Source organism: Talpa europaea, assembly GCF_964194135.1.
Source record: "Talpa europaea genome assembly, chromosome: 10".
NCBI lineage: Eukaryota > Metazoa > Chordata > Mammalia > Eulipotyphla > Talpidae > Talpa > Talpa europaea.
Window position 1 is genome coordinate 64,043,606 of NC_140077.1, and position 17,141 is coordinate 64,060,746.

The following is a 17,141-nucleotide window of genomic DNA, read 5'->3' on the forward strand; positions in this document are numbered from 1 at the left end:
TATGATAAAAACTCTAAACAAGATAGGAGTAGAAGGAAATAGCCTCCACATAATAAAGGTCATATGTCACAAATCAATAGTCAGTGTAATACTTAATGTTGACAAGATGAAAGCATTCCATTAAAGGATGCCCTCTGGCAACAGCTTTCTTTTCTTCAGTATTAGAGGTTTTATCTAGAACAGTCATACAACAGAAATAAAAGGTATCTGGTTTGGAAAAGAGAATGTGAACTATCACTACTTGCGGATGATATGATACTATATGGAGAAAAACCCAAAGACTCCACCAAAAACCTACTAGAAACAAGAAATGAACAGAACAAACTAGCAGGTTATAAATCACACACAAAAATCAGTTGCATTCTTACCTACAAACAATGAATGGGAAGAAAAAGAAATTAAGAAATTAATTTCATTCACAATCACTTCACAAAGAATCAAATACCTAAAAATTACCCAAATCAAGAAGGCACAGGGCCTATACAATGAAAGCTACAAGATGTTATTAAAGATATAACACAAGAAGGGGCGGAGCAACATGGCGGCGAGGAGACGCTGCGAGTAAGATCTCCCATTAAAAAAAGTTAATAGGGAGGAAAAGCGGCAGGTCCCAGTGAGAACTGGGACACGGAAGATAAACAAACAGGTGACTCCAGCAAACTGCCCTAAGAAGAAAGTGGCCATAAAAGAGGACCAGAAGGGAGGGAAGCGCAGAACCCTGCTCCCCTCCCCCGCCCACAGAGGCGGCACTCTCCGACCGGCAGAGAGGAGGGAAACAACAAACCAAAACGGCCACCAAGAACAAACGACGCAGCAAGCGGGACTGTGAGTGGAAAGGAACTATTGCAGCCACCACACCCCGTGAACGGGAGCTGAGGCGAACCCTGCAGGATTCGCCGCTGCGGGGAGCGAACGGCTCCGGGCGCCATTAGAGAAGAACAAAGACCGCGGGAGACACGCACACAGCCCGGGCTGCCGGTAAGCTTGCGCGGAAAAGGGCGTGCCTGGCTCGCTTGAAAAGCAAGTGCAGACCCGGATAGCGGCTGCCCAGGTCCCCGAGCCTGCGACCTAGGCTTGGGAGACGACCTAGGCTTGCGGGGAGACACGCGGAGGTCCTCACTGAGGTGAAGGTCCCTCCCTGAGTAAGCAGGAACCAGGCGCCCAGGCACGGGAGCGGTGCAAGAGGCGCCATTCCGCGCCACTGAACTGGGCTACAGCCCGCATCCTGGAACTGAGGGCTTTGGAACTGAGACCCGGGGCACGAAATTAGGGGCGTGGGTTCCCCACGACGGTGGGGCACAAGGCAGACACAGCACCCAAAGCCGTTGAGGTGTACCCTACCATCCCTGCTCTGCTCCCTGTCCCACGGGGTGGAAAATCAGCTCCCCAAGGGCTCTAGGAGAGATCTCTGGCGCCACCTAGCGACTTGAAGCCAGCACATGCTCCTGAAGGAGCTAGTGGCCAGCTGGGGAGTTAGCCCACACCCGGCCCCTTCCGAACAAGTAGTCTGAGCCCACAGGGAGAGCGAGCACCCACAGCCAGGGCAGACCAGGCACGCAGAAGAGTGTGCCTGACACCGGACACGCAAGGAGTGTGTCCCACATCACCGTTTTAGAACAGGGACATTTCTTCAGTAAAGACTACCTGCAGAAGGCTTCCTCAGGAGCCAGAGGTGAGCGGGGGAAGTTCACCCACGCCAGACCCCCTCTGGCCTGCAGTCCAAGCCCAGAAGGGGAGCAGGAACCTACCGCCAGGGCAGACCAGGCGCACAGGGGAGTGTGTCCCCACATCGACATTTTAGGACAGGGACCTTTCTCCAATAAAGACTGCTTGAAACTGACAGATGACTCCTGGAGGAACCAGAGGGGAGCAGAGAAGCTCACCCAAGATGCTGGCCAGTCCCAACAACACAGTGTCCCAACGCATACGGCAAATTAGAAAACAGACAGTAGGGAGGAGAAGAACCACACGCAACCTAGCAACTCTCCAGAGAAAAAGCACACCACAAAAAGAAAACCAGCCCCCAGATTGCAATGACAGTAACTTGGAAGAACTTCTGAGCCTTCCAGAAAGAGAATTTAAAATTGCCGTGATTTAAAAACTGACAGAAGTCATAAAGGAAAACAATGATAAGGGAAAAATAATCAACGATCAGAAGAATGAAATTGAGTCCCTAAAGAGGGAAGTAAAAGAAATGCAGGAGATCAAAGAATTAGTGGAAGAACTAAAGAATTCTGGGAAAAGCAATGAAAGCAGAACTGATGAAATGGAAGAACGAATAAGTGCTCTTGAAGACACAGAAATAAAAAGAACCAAAACAGAAAAGGAAAGAGAAGTACGAAGGAAAAAGAACGAAGAAAGACTTCGGGAACTATCTGACTCCATGAGGAAAGGAAATATAAGAGTTATAGGAATACCAGAAGGAGAGGAGAGAGATGTAGGAACAGAGAATATATTCAAAGAGATAATTGAAGAGAACTTCCCAAATGTGAAGAAGGAGCTGAAAATTGATATACAAGAAGCAAGAAGAACACCAAACTTCCACGACGAAAGAAAAAATACAGCAAGACACATAATAGTAAAGCTCCCAAGAATCCAGGACAAGGAAAAAATAATGAAGCTGGCAAGAGGGAAGAAACAGATAACATTCAAAGGAAAACCAATCAGGCTGACATCAGACTTCTCCGAAGAAACACTACGGGCAAGGAGAGAGTGGAGGGACATAGTCAACAGACTCCAAGAAAACAGATGCCAACCAAGAATACTCTATCCCGCAAAGCTCTCCTTCCTCTTTGAAGAAAGAATATGGACCTTCCCAGACAAACAGAAACTGGAATTTCATTGCAACTAAACCCCCACTCCAAAAAATACTACAAGGAGTCCTAAAGCCAGAACCTCAGAGCGACGAATAACAATGAAAGAAGGCCAAAAAAAAAAAAAGTTATTAAAAGAATAAATAAATAAAATCAAAGGAAAGACAAACACAATGGCAAATACAGATGTTAACATATCAATATTAACTCTAAATGTAAATGGACTAAACTCTTCAATAAAAAGACACAGAGTTGCAGCCTGGATTAAGAAACAAAACCCAACCTTTTGCTGTCTCCAGGAAACACATTTAGCTACAAAAGATAAAAATAGGCTCAAAGTTAAAGGATGGAAAACAATCCTACAAGCAAATGGACCAAAAAAGAAAGCAGGAACAGCTATACTTATATCAGATAAAACAGATTTCAAACTCAAAAAGATAAAAAGAGACCCCAATGGTTACTACATTATGATCAAGGGGACAATACTTCAAGAAGAAATAACACTCATTAACATATACTCACCAAACGAAGGAGCACCAAAATATATCAGACAACTGTTGTCCTCTCTGAAAACAGACATCAGAGAAAACACATACGTAGTGGGAGACTTCAACACACCACTATCAACAATGAATAGATCAACAAGACAAAAAATAAGTAAAGAAACCAAAGCTCTAAATAAAGACCTAGAGCAATTGGGCTTAACAGACATCTATAGAACACTAAACCCCAAAAAAACGGAGTACACATTTTTCTCAAGCGCACACGGATCATTCTCCAGGATCGATCACATACTGGGGCACAAGACAAACATCAACAGATACACCAAGATTGAAATCATATCAACCATCTTTTCTGACCATGAAGGCATCAAACTAGAAATAAACCATAAAAAGAAGGCAAGGAACTTTCCTACCTCATGGAGATTAAAAACCACACTACTGGAAGACCACTGGACTAACGAGGAGATCAAAGAAGAAATTAAAAAATTTTTTGAATTGAACGACAAGGAGGACACCAATATCCTAAATGTATGGGATGCAGCAAAAGCAGTAATAAGAGGTAAATATATAGCAATAGAAGCTCACATCAAGAAACAAGAAAGAACGCAAAGAAACAACCTAATCTCGAAGCTCAAAGATCTAGAAAAAGAACAACAAAAAAACCCCAAAACCAGTAGAAGAAAAGAAATAATAAAAACCAAAGCAGAAATAAATGAAATTGAAACTAAAAAAACAATCCAAAAGATCAATGAAACCAAGAGCTGGTTCTTTGAAAAAATCAATAAAATAGACAAACCCCTAGCCAGGCTCACAAAGGAAAAGAGGGAGAAAGCACAAATAAACAGGATCATCAATGAAAGAGGAGAAATCACAACGGACACAGCAGAAATCAAAAGAATAATCAGTAACTACTATGAACAGTTATATGGAAACAAGTTTAACAATCTAGAGGAGATGGACAAATTCCTACAACTCTACAATCACCCAAAGCTAGATAAAGAAGAAATAGAACACCTAAACAGACCAATTACAATTAGCGAAATTGAAATGGTAATCAAAAACCTCCCCAAAAACAAAAGCCCAGGACCTGATGGATTTACAAATGAATTCTACCAAACATTCAGAGACGAATTAGTGCCTATCCTTCACAAACTCTTCCAAAAAATTGAGAAGGAAGGGACAATACCAAACACGTTCTATGAAGCCAACATTACACTAATACCAAAACCGAACAAGGACAACACAAAAAAGGAAAACTACAGGCCAATCTCCCTAATGAACACTGATGCAAAAATCCTCAATAAAATATTAGCCATCAGAATCCAACAATGTATCCATAAGATAATTCACCACGACCAAGTAGGATTCATTCCAGGGGCACAAGGATGGTTTAACATCCGAAAATCAATCAACGTTATCCAACACATCAACAAAAAGAAATATAAAAACCATATGATAATATCAATAGATGCTGAGAAAGCTTTCGACAAAGTGCAACACCCATTCATGATAAAAGCCCTTGAAATTCTTGGGATACAAGGAACATACCTCAACATCATAAAGGCCATCTATGACAAGCCAACAGCCAGTATCATTCTCAATGGTGAAAAGCTGAAAGCAATTCCATTAAGATCTGGAACAAGACAAGGATGTCCACTCTCACCACTGCTTTTCAATATAATACTGGAAGTCCTAGCCAGGGCAATAAGACAAGAGAAAGACATCCAAGGAATCCAAATAGGAAAAGAAGAAGTCAAACTATCACTATTTGCAGACGATATGATATTATACATAGAGAACCCCAAAAACTCCACAGAAAAGCTAATTCAACTCATCAATCAGTTCAGTAAAGTGGCAGGATACAAAATCAACACGCAAAAGTCAGTAGCCTTCCTATACACAAACAATAAATCTGAAGAAGAAGAAATCAAAAAGACCATCCCTTTTGTTATTGAAACAAAAAAAAATCAAATATTTGGGAATAAATCTAACAAAAGAGGTAAAGGACCTATACAAAGAAAACTATAAAACACTGTTAAAAGAAATAGAAGAAGACACAAAGAAATGGAGAGACATCCCCTGCTCATGGATTGGAAGAATAAACATTATTAAAATGGCCATCCTTCCAAAAGCAATATACAGATTCAATGCTATTCCAATCAAAATTTCAATGTCATTCTTCAAAGAAATAGAACAATTATTGATGAAATTCATATGGAATCACAAAAAACCCCGAATAGCCAAAGCTCTCCTGAAAAAAAAAGAAGGGAATGGAGGCATCAGACTCCCAGACTTCAAACTATACTACAAAGCCATAATCATCAAAACTGCATGGTATTGGAACAAGAACAGACATACAGACCAATGGAATCGAATAGAAAATCCAGAAATAAACCCACAGATTTTTGGTCAACTAATCTTTGACAAAGGAGCAAAGACTATGCATTGGAGCAAAGAAAGTTTGTTCAATAAATGGTGCTGGGAAAACTGGGTCGCTACATGCAAAAGAATGAAGCTTGACAACCACCTCACACCATACACAAAAATCAACTCAAAATGGATTAAAGAACTAGACATAAGACCTGAAACCATAAAATATATAGAAGGAAATATAGGCGAAACACTACATGATTTGCAAATCAAAGACATCTTTACAGACACATCACCCAAAGCAGTGATAGTGAAGGCAAAGATAAACAGCTGGGACTACATCAAATTAAAGAGCTTTTGCACAGCAAAAGAGACAATAACAAAAACAAAGAGAAACCCCACCAACTGGGAGAACATTTTTGCACCCAACACTAATGATAAAGGACTGATCACAAAAATCTGCAAAGAGCTGATGAGACTCAACAACAACAAAGAAAATAATCCAGTCAAAAAATGGGCAGAAGAGCTTAAAAGAAACTTCTCTGAAGAGGAAATGCAAATGGCCAACAGACATATGAAAAAATGTTCAACATCACTTGTCATCAGGGAAATGCAAATCAAAACTACCATGAGATACCATCTTACACCAGTGAGAATGGCACATATTAAAAAAACTAGCAACAACAAATGCTGGCGAGGGTGTGGAGAAAAAGGAACTCTTCTGCACTGTTGGTGGGAGTGCAAACTGGTCCAACCACTGTGGAAAGCTGTGTGGAGATTTCTGGACCTACTAAACATAGAGCTTCCATATGATCCAGCAATTCCACTCCTAGGTATTTACCCAAAGGACACAGAAACATCAATTCCAAAGAACACCTGCACCCCTATGTTTATAGCAGCACTGTTTACAATAGCTAAGCTTTGGAAACAACCCAAATGCCCAAAAATAGATGACTGGATCAAGAAGATGTGGTACATATATACCATGGAATATTACTCAGCATTCAAAAAAGATAAACACATGCAATTTGCTGCAACATGGATGGCGCTGGAAGGGATCATGCTCAGCGAAATAAGCCAAAAAGAAAAAGAAAAATACCGGATGGTCTCACTCATAGCAGGAATCTAGAAAACTTAAATAAGGGACCAGGAAAATGAATAACTATAAGAAAGTGAAAATCAAAATCAACAAAAAACTATGAACCAGAGACACTTTTAGGGGGGCGGGGGCGGGAGGGGAGGGATTGGGGTCAGAATGGGGGGCTGCAATTGTATGGGGAATATAACAATAAAATTTATAAAAAAAAAAAAAAGAAATAGAAAAAAAATAACATTTTAACATAAAATTTAAATGTTTTTCATTGGAAATTTGGTAAACACGAAAGTATATTAAAATTATTGATAAATATCCCACTCAAAAAAAAAATTTTTTTTTAATTGAACGACAAGGAGGACAACAATATCCTAAATGTATGGGATGCAGCAAAAGCAGTAATAAGAGGAAAATATATAGCAATAGAAGCTCACATCAAGAAACAAGAAAGAACGCAAAGAAACAACTTAATCTCGAAGCTCAAAGATCTAGAAAAAGAACAACAAAAAAACCCCAAAACCAGTAGAAGAAAAGAAATAATAAAAACCAAAGCAGAAATAAATGAAATTGAAACTAAAAAAACAATCCAAAAGATCAATGAAACCAAGAGCTGGTTCTTTGAAAAAATCAATAAAATAGACAAACCCCTAGCCAGGCTCACAAAGGAAAAGAGGGAGAAAGCACAAATAAACAGGATCATCAATGAAAGAGGAGAAATCACAACGGACACAGCAGAAATCAAAAGAATAATCAGTAACTACTATGAACAGTTATATGGAAACAAGTTTAACAATCTAGAGGAGATGGACAAATTCCTACAACTCTACAATCACCCAAAGCTAGATAAAGAAGAAATAGAACACCTAAACAGACCAATTACAATTAGCGAAATTGAAATGGTAATCAAAAACCTCCCCAAAAACAAAAGCCCAGGACCTGATGGATTTACAAATGAATTCTACCAAACATTCAGAGACGAATTAGTGCCTATCCTTCACAAACTCTTCCAAAAAATTGAGAAGGAAGGGACAATACCAAACACGTTCTATGAAGCCAACATTACACTAATACCAAAACCGAACAAGGACAACACAAAAAAAGGAAAACTACAGGCCAATCTCCCTAATGAACACTGATGCAAAAATCCTCAATAAAATATTAGCCATCAGAATCCAACAATGTATCCATAAGATAATTCACCACGACCAAGTAGGATTCATTCCAGGGGCACAAGGATGGTTTAACATCCGAAAATCAATCAACGTTATCCAACACATCAACAAAAAGAAATATAAAAACCATATGATAATATCAATAGATGCTGAGAAAGCTTTCGACAAAGTGCAACACCCATTCATGATAAAAGCCCTTGAAATTCTTGGGATACAAGGAACATACCTCAACATCATAAAGGCCATCTATGACAAGCCAACAGCCAGTATCATTCTCAATGGTGAAAAGCTGAAAGCAATTCCATTAAGATCTGGAACAAGACAAGGATGTCCACTCTCACCACTGCTTTTCAATATAATACTGGAAGTCCTAGCCAGGGCAATAAGACAAGAGAAAGACATCCAAGGAATCCAAATAGGAAAAGAAGAAGTCAAACTATCACTATTTGCAGACGATATGATATTATACATAGAGAACCCCAAAAACTCCACAGAAAAGCTAATTCAACTCATCAATCAGTTCAGTAAAGTGGCAGGATACAAAATCAACACGCAAAAGTCAGTAGCCTTCCTATACACAAACAATAAATCTGAAGAAGAAGAAATAAAAAAAAACCATCCCTTTTGTTATTGAAACAAAAAAAATCAAATATTTGGGAATAAATCTAACAAAAGAGGTAAAGGACCTATACAAAGAAAACTATAAAACACTGTTAAAAGAAATAGAAGAAGACACAAAGAAATGGAGAGACATCCCCTGCTCGTGGATTGGAAGAATAAACATTATTAAAATGGCCATCCTTCCAAAAGCAATATACAGATTCAATGCTATTCCAATCAAAATTTCAATGTCATTCTTCAAAGAAATAGAACAATTATTGATGAAATTCATATGGAATCACAAAAAACCCCGAATAGCCAAAGCTCTCCTGAAAAAAAAGAAGGGAATGGAGGCATTACACTCCCAGACTTCAAACTATACTACAAAGCCATAATCATCAAAACTGCATGGTATTGGAACAAGAACAGACATACAGACCAATGGAATCGAATAGAAAATCCAGAAATAAACCCACAGATTTATGGTCAACCAATCTTTGACAAAGGAGCAAAGACTATGCATTGGAGCAAAGAAAGTTTGTTCAATAAATGGTGCTGGGAAAACTGGGTCGCTACATGCAAAAGAATGAAGCTTGACCACTACCTCACACCATACACAAAAATCAACTCAAAATGGATTAAAGAACTAGACATAAGACCTGAAACCATAAAATATATAGAAGGAAATATAGGCGAAACACTACGTGATTTGCACATCAAAGACATCTTTACAGACACATCACCCAAAGCAGTGATAGTGAAGGCAAAGATAAACAGCTGGGACTACATCAAATTAAAGAGCTTCTGCACAGCAAAAGAGACAATAACAAAAACAAAGAGAAACCCCACCAACTGGGAGAACATTTTTGCACCCAACACTAATGATAAAGGACTGATCACAAAAATCTGCAAAGAGCTGATGAGACTCAACAACAACAAAGAAAAGAATCCAGTCAAAAAATGGGCAGAAGAGCTAAAAAGAAACTTCTCTGAAGAGGAAATGCAAATGGCCAACAGGCATATGAAAAAATGTTCAACATCACTTGCCATCAGGGAAATGCAAATCAAAACTACCATGAGATACCATCTTACACCAGTGAGAATGGCACATATTAAAAAAACTAGCAACAACAAATGCTGGCGAGGGTGTGGAGAAAAAGGAACTCTTCTGCACTGTTGGTGGGAGTGCAAACTGGTCCAACCACTGTGGAAAGCTGTGTGGAGATTTCTGGACCTACTAAACATAGAGCTTCCATATGATCCAGCAATTCCACTCCTAGGTATTTACCCAAAGGACACAGAAACATCAATTCCAAAGAACACCTGCACCCCTATGTTTATAGCAGCACTGTTTACAATAGCTAAGCTTTAGAAACAGCCCAAATGCCCAAAAATAGATGACTGGATCAAGAAGATGTGGTCCATATACACCATGGAATATTACTCAGCATTCAAAAAAGATAAACACATGCAATTTGCAGCAACATGGATGGCGCTGGAAGGGATCATGCTCAGCGAAATAAGCCAAAAAGAAAAAGAAAAATACCGGATGGTCTCACTCATAGCAGGAATCTAGAAAACTTAAATAAGGGACCAGGAAAATGAATAACTATAAGAAAGTGAAAATCAAAATCAACAAAAAACTATGAACCAGGGCCTCCCCAGTGGCGCAGCGGTTGAGCGCTGGGTTGCGAAGCTGCCCGCGGCCTCTGCGGCGCCGGTTCAATCCCCGGCTGCTCCCTGGCCACCGGAGGAGGGTCCCACATGGCGCGCAGACCTCTCCTGCCGCCCGCTGCTCCCCTCAGCAGTGTACTTCGGTCCTTCTGCCTGCTCTGCTCCCCGCTCTGGCTCTGGTGAATTCTCTCACCCTCCTGCGCTTCTGACTGTACCCAGTGCATGTATAAACAAACAAACAAACAAATAAATAAATAAATAAACATGCCTCTAAAAAAAAAATTATAAAAAAAAAAAAAACTATGAACCAGAGACACTTTTAGGGGGGCGGGGGCGGGAGGGGAGGGATTGGGGTCAGAATGGGGGGGCTGCAATTGTATGGGGAATATAACAATAAAATTTATTAAAAAAAATAAAAAAATAAAAAATAAATAAAAATGAAAAAAAAAAAAGTAAAAAAAAAAAAAAAGATATAACACAAGACATAAAGAAATGGAAAGCATTCCATGCTCATGGGTGGGGAAAATCAATAAAGTCAAAATTACCATCCTGCCTATAATGATACGTAAGTTTAATGCAATGCCCATGAAAGTACCAATAGTATTCTTCAAAGAAATAAAACAAAAAGTTTACACAAAGCCATAAGGCCCTGACTAGCAAAAGCAGACCTGAGAAAAAAGGGGAGTAGAGACAACATGTTACCTGACTTTAAATCATACTATAAAGCAGCAGTAATTAAAACTATGTTATTGGAATGAAAATAGATACATGGCACATGGAAAAGAACCAAAAACTCCTAAATAAACCCACATTTGGGCCTCCCCTGGTGGCGCAGCGGTTGAGCACCGGGCTACGAAGCTGCCCGCAGCCTCTGCAGTGCCGGTTCGATCCCCGGGCTCTGGTGAGGATCCCACATGGCACGCAGACCTCTCCTGCCCCGCCCTCTGCTCCCCTCAGCAGTATACTTCAGTCTTTCTGCCTGTTCTGCTCCCCGCTCTGGCTCTGGTGAATTCTCTAGCCCTCCTGCGTTTCTGACTGCACCCAGTGTTTGTATAAATAAATAAATCTTAAAAAAAAAAACACATTTATGTCAATGTTTAAAGATAATGGAGTAACGACCATACAATTGAGAAACAAGAGCCTCTTTAACAAATGGTGCTGGGGAATCTGGATGGCTACATGTAAAAGAATGAATTTGGGGATCTCCCCAGTGGTGCAGCAGGTTGAGTCCGCAGCCTCTGCAGAGCTGGTTCAATTCCTGGTTCGCCAGGGAGATACCCACATGGTGCGGCAGACCTCTCCTGCCTCCCGCTGCTCCCCTCAACAGTGTTTTTGGTCGTCCGCTTGTTCTGCTCCCCGCTCTGTCTCCGGTGAATTCTCTCACCCTCCGGCGCCTCTGGCCTGTACCCCATTTCTTGTATAAATAAATAAATCTTTTTAAAAAAAGAATGAATTTGGAGAACCCTCTAATCCCAAGCACAAAATACATTCTAAATGAATTAAAGACCTGCAACTATAAAATATATGGAAGAAAATACTTGTGTTTCATAACGTCAATGATAAAGATTTCTTTGGAGGCTCTATTCCTATGGCAAGGGAAGTTAAAAATTGGTGTTGCCTCAAATTAAAAAGCTTTTACAGCTAAAGAAAATATAAGTATACTAAAAGCCATCCTCAATGTAAGAACATATTCACATTTTACACAAACACATTCTTTCCAGCTTTTGGGAATCTCTTTGATATCATCTCATAGCTAATAATGGCAGAATATATTACACCCCAGAGAATGACACATATCAAAAAGACCCCCAACAACAAGTGCTGCAGAAAATTTGGAGAAAGAGCAATGCTACTACACTGTGGGTTTGTAAACTGCTGCAACCATTTTAGAAACTGATCTAGATTTACCTTTTAAAACTATAAATGCGGCCTCCCTGGTGGCACAAGGGGTTAAGTCTCAGCACTATCAAGCTATGGGCAACCACCACAGCATGAGTTCCATCCTTGACCAAGGAGCTAACCCACATGGCACAACAGACCTCTACTATCTCGCCCGCTGCTCTCCTCAGCAGTGTATTTCAGTCAATCCACCTGCTCTGCTCCCCACTCTTGTGAATCCTCTCACCCCCACACACACACCTCTGGCCTACACCCCAGTTCTTGTGTGCATAAATAAATGAATCTTTAAAAAAAAAAAACAAAACTAAAAGTGGAAATACATATGATCCAACAAATCCACTTCTGTGTATCTATGTTCTGTGAACATACAATCATCAACTCAAATACCTTGTTGTCTACGTTTACTGCAGCAGCACTATTTATACTAGATAAGACATGGAAGCAACCTAAGTGCCCACTGATTGAGGTTTGTGTCAAGAACACTTTACCCACATGAAATAACTGTATATCCATAAGAAGCAATAAAATGTTGCCTTTTATAACAAATTGGAAAGATTTCAAGGGTAATCTGTAAGTTAAAGCAAGACAATGACAAACACAAAGAGTGTACATTTACATAGCAGATGATTTGACAAAGCAAAATACTTCTAAAAATTAGGAGACTCTAATAAATGAAGTGAGTTTTCTATGATCAGACCCCACTCGCACACCAGCTGCCCTGAAGGGCCGCTCCAGGGCCAGAGCCAGACCTCTGTTGCCTCAGCTAGCGCACTGGCCCCAGCTTTAGAGCAGCTCCAGCACCATGGCCCCTGGACTCCAGCAGTGCCAGCTCCAGGACTAGCGCTGTCCTGCACCTCCTGGAAAGGCCCTTCCTTTTAAACTTTTATATGGTTTTGGTTTCTTTGATGTGTTAAAATTGAGGTTTGATAAAAAAAGAACCTCTCTTCACTCTGAGTTGTATAATTCATGGCCATTTGCCACACTGTCCGTGCTGTGCACCATCCCCACTGTTGAGTTTCCCAACATTTTCATTACCCAACAGGAACCCATGCCAAGCAGGCACTTACCACTCCCACCCCTCACTCCCAACACCACTCTCTGCTTCCTGACTGTGCGGCTCCCTCCCACTGCCTGCAACACCCTCTGAGCACCCAGCTCACACTCCCTCAGCTGGGGCCCCACCAGATAGAAGAACCCTTGGAAACACTGTGTTCTACACCATGAACCCCACAGGTCCTGGGACCTGATAGGGCACCTGAGAATACCTGAGCTTGCCTGTCCAGAACAGTGGATCACAGAGAGACAGAAAGTGAGAGACAGAGGGACAGGGAGAGAGACAGAGGACCCAGGAGAAGGAACCAGACAGAGGTCATGGATTTCCACTAACTCACTCTTGGACATGACATCCCATCACTTGAGTTCCATTCCACCCATCAGAAGCCAGGCTCAAAATCTGTCCCCTTCCAGGGAGAGTTACACAGAACACATGAGCAGCTTTGAGGCACAAACACCTCCCATAAAGCAGTGACCAAAGGCCATTAAGGTGCAACCACCAAACAAAGAGGAACAGAGAGTCGTGGTAGGTTGGGCAGGCCAGAAGGGAGCCAGGGGTCCTAGGCCTGGAGCCAGGGTAGTGGGGGGCTCACTGTGCGTCAGCATGGCAGCTCAGGGGATGGAGGACTCCCAGTGCCTCTGTTCTCCAGTGAGTTATCTCATGAAGACCTCTGATCACTCCGTGCAGGGCGTGCAACTGCCCCTTTCTGCTGAGGAAACTAGGCTGAGAGAGACCTGCACCCTTGTGCCTTCCTGAGAGGGAGAGTCAGGATTTGAATGCAGGGCCTATTAGTTCCCATGAGACCTGCATGACCAGCACGCTGCATCCCAGTGACACGGGAGGGATCCTTTAGCTCTGAAATGCCCAGAAACTTTGGTCCTGATGCCAAATGAAAAGCTCAGCATGCAGTAGGATGAGCTAGTCAGGGAGAGTCTGCAGTGCCAGGCTAGCCCTTCCCCAGCCACCAAGCCCAGCCCCAGTCAGAAGGATAACTTGTCCTCCAAGTTCAGAGGGGACTCCAGGGTGTGTAGGTGTGGTGCCCCAAAGAAATCAGAACCCAGAGCTCTAGGAAACTGCATGATGGTGCAGGGCAAGCAGGCAGGGCAGTGTTAGAAGGAATCCAGAGTCAGAGACAAGGGCCCCCAAACCCAGTTCTGCCTCCTTCCAATTGGTGAGCCCAGGCTGGGTTCTGAGCTTTAGTGAGCCTGTATGTGAAGCGGGGAATGTTAGAATTCCTGGGAAATGAATCATTGAACACTATTTGGGGTCTGGAGTATGTAAAGAGCCACCTGTCATCCTGTCTCACAGTCCTCCATGGTGTGGGGTCCAGAAGCCCCTCCTCAGGTGGCCTCCTGCTGCCCTGCTGCCCAGAAAGTCAGCTCGATTGGAGGACTTGCGAAGATCTGGACAACACCAAGTTGCAAAAGAAGGCTCGGAGCTGGAAGGACAGCTGGCCAGGGAGCTACCCACATGGCTCAGCAGACTGTCTCGCCCACTATTCCCCTCAGCAGTGTATTTTGGTCAGTCTGCCTGTTCTGTTCCCCACTCTGTTTCTGGTGAATCCTCCCACACCCCATCTCCCCCACACCTCTGGCCTGTACCCCAGTTCTTGTATGCATAAATAAATAAATCTTTAAAAAATTAAAATCTTCAAAAATGAAAAATGATGTAAAAAATATATAAAATTAAATTTAAAAAAATTAAAGTCTTTTAGCACTGAGACTTCTGCTCCCCTCAACAGTGTATTTCAGTAGATCTACTGTTCTGCTCCCCACTCTGTCTCTGGTGAATCCTCTTACCCCCCACAACTCTGGCCTATGCCCTAGTTCTTGCATGCATAAATAAATACAATAAATCTTTTAAAAAAATTAAAGCCTTTTGTGCATCAAAGGGTACTATCACCAAGTGAAAAGGCAGCCTGCAGAATGGGAGTTGACTCTCTCATTGTCTCTTCCCAGGCAGTGTGAGATTTTCCTGGAACTTTGTATTCTGAGTAATGCTCATTTTTAGGAATTTTTGTATTATACTCTGGAAATTTTGAATAATATGCAATGGGACTCTGAATCCTTTTTTTTAAAATTTATTTTTAAAAGATTTATTTATTTATTTATACAAGAACTGGGGTATAGGCCAGATGTGTGGGAGGGTGAGAGGATTCGCCAGAGACAGAGTGGGGAACAGAACAGGCAGACTGACGAAATACACTGCTGAGGGGAGCAGTGGGTGCGACAGGAGAGATCTTGCTCACCATGTGGGACCCTCACCAGCCCGCAGGGATGGAACCAGCGCTGCAGAGGCTGCGGAGAGTCCGCTTCACAGCACTGCGCTCAACTGCCTGCGCCACCACGGGAGGCCCAACTCTGAATCCTTTTAAAATCCTATGAAATGTGGATATTTTTGTTTAAAGAAGCAGTTGACTGGATAACTGGGTCCTGTGACTTTTTATCATGAACGGGTGTTGAATTTGTCAATTTTTTTTGACATCTATTCATATGATCATGTTAGGTCATGTTAGGGTTTTTTTTTAGGCTTTTAATATGGTGGAGTTTACCGATTGATTTTTGAACAATGAACCAGACTTACATTTGTAGGGAACAAGCCCACTTAGCTGTGGTATATTATTGTTTTTCTATATTGCTGGATTTTATTTTGTAATATTTATTGGGAATTTTTGTTTTCACATTTGAGAGATTGATATGTAGTTTTCTTGTATTGTCTTTGACTGGTTTTGGCATTAGGATAATGTTGGTCTCATTAAATGAGATGTCAAGTGTTCTCTCATTATTTCCTGAATGATATTGTATTGAAATGGTGCTATTTCCTCTTTAAATGTTTAGTATAACTCTCCAGAGAAATCATCTGGGCCAGGAGATTTCTTTTTCAGAAGTTTTAGACTATTAATTCAATTTCTTCAATTGTTTTAAAGCTATGCAGATCACTTATTTCATCTTGGGTGAGTTATTGTGGTTTGTAAGTTTGGGGAAATAGAACCATTTCTTCTAAGCTGTGGAGTTTGTGTGTGTACAGTCATTTGTAGTATTCTGTTAATGTTCTTTTTAAATCCAAGATTAGTGATAATTTCCCCTCTTCCATTCCAGATATTATTAAATGTTAATTTTTGGGACAACATAATGATTTTATTTATTCTTTAATAGTTTCCATCAAAAACCTCAATGACAATACACACATGCAAATATTTTTAAAATATGAAGTGTAAATAGGAGAAATGATACATTTGCCTCTCCATTTTCACAATTTCAGTCACTAGTTCACATTCTTTTCTTTTATATATTTTTTACATCATTTTTCATTTTTGTACAATATATGCATTTTCATCTTGGTTATATTCCCTATAAAATTCCCACCTCCCTTATTTTGACTCTAATCCCTCCTTCCCTCCTCCCCCTCCCCCCACTGTAGTGTCTCTCTGGTTTATAGTTGCTTGTTGATTTTGATTATTACTTTGTTATATAGTCTTTTCCCTGGTCCCTTATTTAGGTTTTCTAAATTCCTGCTATGAGTGAGACCATCCGGTATTTTTCTTTTCCTTTCTGGCCTATTTCGCTGAGCATGATCCTTCCAGCTCCATCCACATTGCTGCACATTGCATGAGTTTATCTTTTTTGATTGCTGAGTAATATTCCACTGTGTATTGCTGCACCTCCCCCTGCAGTGACCTTTAGGGCTAACCGTCCCTAGGTCCGGCTGGGCAACCAGCGCGCAGGGGGAGAACAGCAAAACCCTACATACCTGCTGCACCTCCCACCGCAGTGATCTTTAGGAATGGCTTTCGCCACGGTCCCTAGATCCGGCTGGGCAACCAGCGCGCGGTGGGAGAACAGCCTGAAGCAGAAGTGCAACAGAAGTTCCCTGAAAAGGCAGAAGCTTATCAAAAGATAACAACCACGAAGAACCACTACAAGAATGCTAAAAATCTTATCCCTCTTCCTAGAACTACAAACT